Source organism: Arachis hypogaea, chromosome 16 (assembly GCF_003086295.3).
Source record: "Arachis hypogaea cultivar Tifrunner chromosome 16, arahy.Tifrunner.gnm2.J5K5, whole genome shotgun sequence".
NCBI classification, from domain to species: Eukaryota; Viridiplantae; Streptophyta; class Magnoliopsida; order Fabales; family Fabaceae; genus Arachis; species Arachis hypogaea.
Window position 1 is genome coordinate 82,955,103 of NC_092051.1, and position 5,346 is coordinate 82,960,448.

Here is a 5,346-nt window from a genome sequence, read left to right on the forward strand (position 1 = left end):
CGCTGGATTTCCGTCACTGCGACGCGGCCGCATGGATCACGCGGTCGCGTCTCCTAGCATCAGAGAAATTATAGCATATTATATATCAAATCGAAGCCTTGAACGTTAGCTTTCCAACGCAACTAGAACCGCATCGTTTGGACATCTGTAGCTAAAGTTATAGCCGTTTGAGTGCAGAGAGGTCAGGCTGGACAGCTTAGCAATTTCTCCAACTTCTTGCATTCCTTCCACTTTTGCATGCTTTCTTCCCATCCTCCAAGCCATTCCTGCCTTATAATATCTGAAAACACTTAACACACATATCAAGGAATCTAATAGTAATAAGGGAGGATTAATAATAAGCAAATATAAGATTAAAGAAGCATATTTTCAATCAAAGCACATAATTAGGAAGGCAAATGTAAAACCATGCAAATAGTATGAATAAATGGGTAAAGAGTTGATAAAATTCACTCAATTGAGCACAAGATAAACCATGAAATAGTGGTTTATCAACCTCCCCACACTTAAACATTAGCATGTCCTCATGCTAAGATCAAGAGAAGCTATAAAGAAATGAAGAGGAATGGTAGAATGCATGAAATGCAACCTATGAATGCAACTACATGCTAAATGCTTTTACTTACTTGGTTAAGAGTAAATAAGTTCTCCAAGAATAAATATGAACTGAATTTTACTAATTCAAATCATAAAAAATGAAGTACGAATAGACTTGTAGAAGAAAATAGCTCATGAAAGCAGGGAACAAGGAATTGAGCATCGAACCCTCACTGGTAGTGTATACACTCTAGTCACTCAAGTGTTTAAGGTTCGATTCTTTCAATTCTCTACTAACCTTGCTTTCTAAGGCTTGCTCTTCATCTAACAATCAACATAATTTTAATGCACAAATACACATATCATGAGGTCTTTTAAGGGTTGTAATGGGGTTAGGGTTAAGGTAGGATTGTATTTGGCCAAGTGGACTACAATCTGAATCCTTAATTAACTTAAACTTTCCACCTAAATTAAACAATCCATGTAATCACAGTACAAAATCTAACTATCCATCAACCATGTTTTCCATATATTCATGCATTCTAATTTCAAGTACAATTCATATGCATTGTTTTCAACATTTACTTTGGGGCATTTTGTCCCCTTTTTCTTATTTGCTCTTTTTCTTTTCTTTTTTTCTCTCTTTTTCTTCTTCTTCTTCTTTTTTTTTTCCAATGCATATGATTAATTTATTGAATTCATGAACATATTCTCAACATTCTTTCACATTTTCAAAAAATTATAACATACTCAATTCTCAAACCAAATGTTTCCAAACCCACTTTTCCCCACACTTAATTCATGAGCACTCTCACTAGTCTAAGCTAACCAAGGATTCGAATTTAAGGACATTATTGTTTTTCGCTTAGACTTAATGATGTGCTAAAGTAAAGAATAAAGGGGTATAATAGGCTCAAATTGGTTTGCAAGGGATAATGAAGGGTTAAGGCCATATGGGTATGTAAGCTCAGTGAAACAAAGGCCTCAATCATATAAGTACATGCATACATCAAACCATGAAAATATAGAATTAAGCAAGACAAAGATCACAATTTTAGAGAGAAAAACACACACAAAAAAAATAAAATATTGGTTGATAAAATGCAACCAATTCAAATAGGCTCAAAATCTCACAGGTTTTGTGTGTTCGAGCTCTAAACCATGTTCCAATATAATATTTCTTCAAACAAGTGTAACAAAAAATTTTATTCAAATTAGTGAAATGCTCTAAAAGGTTTCTTGAAAAAGAAAATATTACTTCAACCAGGTGGTAAAATATGCAGAAATCAAACAAATATGCAATCAAATATGCAAATGCAACAATGAGCAAACAAATAAAATAAAAATTTTGGTGTTGAGTCAGGAAATAACTAACCCATGGAGATCGGTATCGACCTCCCCACACTTAAAAATTGCACCGTCCTCGGTGCATGCTAAGATGTGCAGGTGGACGGGTTGCTCCAACTGACGCTTGTAGATGGAGGCGCCTTAGTTGGAAATCTCTTGGTTCCTTTCCTAGCTGGTGTCATGTCAGTGGCCTTCTCTTTTCCTTTCTTGGTACCCATGCCTAAGGAAGAAGAAAAAGGAAGAGTGTGAAATATAGAAAACTAAGACCGGAAGGGAGGAAATTCCAATTGATAAAGAATGCCAAAGGAAAGATGATAGTCCATCTACATGGTAGCTACAACATGTAGGGAAGACAACAATAAAGATTAAAAAGGGCAATTCAAAATAATTAGATGCAAGAGGGTAAAAACATGCAAATAATAGGCATGAGAAGCATAGCTCAAGCATCAAGTAATAAATGTGCCAAATTAAAGAGCATGTGTAATGATGACAATTGTGAATGATAATCCCAAATACATTGGGTGTGCAAGTTAAAATAGGGATGAAAATAATGTAATCCAAATGTATAAGAGAACCATAAGTAAATGTCAATTGTCAAATCTCTTCTCCGAGTAGCCACGTGCTCAAATAAAATAAGGCACTTGTCCAAATAAAACTCCAACACCAATGAGAATAATGCAATGAATGAAATATGCAAATAAATGAAGTAAAATAAAATGAGAGGGAAAAAGGACGAGAAGAAGAAAAAGAAAGTGAGAAAGGAGAGAGAAGGAAGAAATTAGGATTAGAAAAGAGAAGATAAGAAAATTGGCACTAATCTGGATAGGTTGTGCGACGCTGACGACGCGGTCGCGTGGGTGACGTGGTCGCGTGGTGCGCGATAAGGTTGGGTGACGCGGACGCGTGGGGCACGCGATCGCGTGACTTGATTTGTGCTAGTGGCGCGAGTGCAGCCTCGCGGTCGCACAATTCTCTGTTCAAAACTCAGGATTGCCAAAATCCAGGGTGACGCGGTCGCGTGGTCGACGCGATCGTGCGGGTGGCCTTATTTCCAATATGACACGGACGCGTGGGTGACGCGTTCGCGTGGCAGGGCTTGTGCTACTAGCACGGGTCCAGCCCAATTCCAGCATAACTCTCTGCCATACACCTTTTTTACGCCGATTTCAGGTCACGCGGCCGCGTGGGTGACGCGGTCGCGTGGGAGGCCATTATTCCCATATGACGCGGTCACGTCAGCGACGCGGTCGCGTGGGGTGATTTGTGCCATTGGCACGCCTCCAGCGCTGCTCCTGCGAAACTCTCTGTTCATATTAATATTGTCTCCTATCTCCTTGTGACGCGGACGCGTCCCTGATGCAGTCGCGTCGCGTGCTTGCTTTTTTTTTTTTTGTAATCTGAAAAATGCAGAATGCACTGTTAATATGTATGTGATGCAAAACTCCAGGTTCAATATAACAAAATAGAATAAAATTCAAAAACAAATAAAACTAAATAAAAACTAAAAAGAAACGATCATACCATGGTGGGTTGTCTCCCACCTAGCACTTTTAGTTAAAGTCCTTAAGTTGGACATTTGGCGAGCTTCCTGTTATGGTGGCTTGTGCTTGAACTCATCCAGGAATCTCCACCAATGTTTGTGATTCCAGTGTCCTCCGGGGTCCCAAACTAAGCATGTAAAGCCCTTAAGAAGCTTCAAACAGATTCTTAGGCTCCTGGGGTGACAAATGCCAGAACAGATTCCAAGATCCCAAACCTTACTTTTACACCTGTTTTTGTCTCGATCTGTATTTTTCCAGCCGGGTGAAAGGTGATCTGAATTCTCACTGCAGCGACCAAACAGCTTCCTAGACCCATTCAGTTGAGCTTTATACCAACCCTTGCATTTGAACTTAAAGCTTCCAATCATGATGAACCTTGCAGGACAATTCTTACCACTGGCCATCTTCCTCTTACTCTTAATATTACAAAGAGCTCTAAGTTGACCATCCGTCTCCAGTAGCCCATATTCAAGTGGGATTAGAAAGCTATGGGATATGAATTTTACCCACTTGAATGTTGTGAAGGATGATGGCAACTTAGGGGGAGGTATTTTTAATGAAATTGCAAGTTCCACTCCCTTGTGCTCTTCTCTGATAATTACCACCTCTTTGCAAGCTTCTTCAATTTCAACTTCTTCCTCTTGGCAGCTTTCTTCCAATTTAATCTCCTCTTCATTGCTTTCCAAGGGCATGGGAGGTTGTGCTTCTTCTTCTTGAATCTCCATCTCTTGATCAACCTCTTCCAAGTATTCAACTGTGATATGCTTTGGAGGTTGTACACCCTCCTTAGCATCAAATTCAACCGTCTTGGAAGGAGGCTCTATGTCTTGACTTTCCCATGGAGGTTCTGCATCTCCTAGATCTTCAACCAACTCTTCAGCTTCTTCTACTTGTTCTAGTACGAATTCATTCATTCTCTGTCTTGTCCACTGGGGTTTCTGGTATCTCCTTCATGCTACGCTCTTCACTAGACTGTCCACATAGAGCTGTGGCTGATCCTTATATATTTGAGCGCCTAGAAGCCCATTGAATTAATACTTGCTCTAGTTGTTGAACGGTTGCCTGAAATTTAATTACTGTTTCCCTTAGGTGAACCTCTGCTTCTCGGGTTGCCGGACTTGGACATGATACAAAAGAAAGTGGTAGTGGTTGGGAGTGATTGGATTGGAATTGGGGTGGTTCTATATATGGTTCATATGGCTCATAAGGTGGTTGGTATGGTGGTGGAGGGTTAGGGTCATATGGAGGTGAATGGTGGTAGTTGGCTTGTGAGTGTGGTGGTTCAAAATTGTGTTGAGGAAAGGGTTCATAGGCATATGGTGGTGGTTGTTGATAGTCCCTTGGAGGTGGTTGTTGCCATGAGGGTTGATCAAATCCTTGTGGCTCCTCCCATCTTTGATTGTTCCAACCTTGATGCCTGTTCTCATTGTAATTTCTTCTTCCTGCAACATAATTGTAACCAGACTCATAGCCAAAGGGGTGAGAGTTCATAGTAGAAAATAAAAATTAAAAAATAAAAACAAATTGAAATTATAAGGTTATTTAAATTTTGAATTTGAAAATTAAATTTTGAAATTTGAATTTTAAATTTTTGAAATTTGAAATTTGAAAATTTTTTAAATTTGAATTTTTAAAAAAATTTTTAAATTTGCATTTTGAAATTTGACTTTTTAAATAAGATAAGATAAGATAAAAATTTTAAAATAAAAATCAATAACCTCTTAATTTAATAAAAATAAAAATAAAAATAAATCAAAAAGCAAATATTTACAATAACCAATAATAAAGCACACGTTTGCAATTCCCCGGCAACGGCGCCATTTTGACGTTAGGATTTTTGCCAGTAAAGAATGTCATAAAAACAGTCGCGTTGTAGATATAGTCTCTAAACCGACAAAAATCCCTTCGTACAAACGTTTTG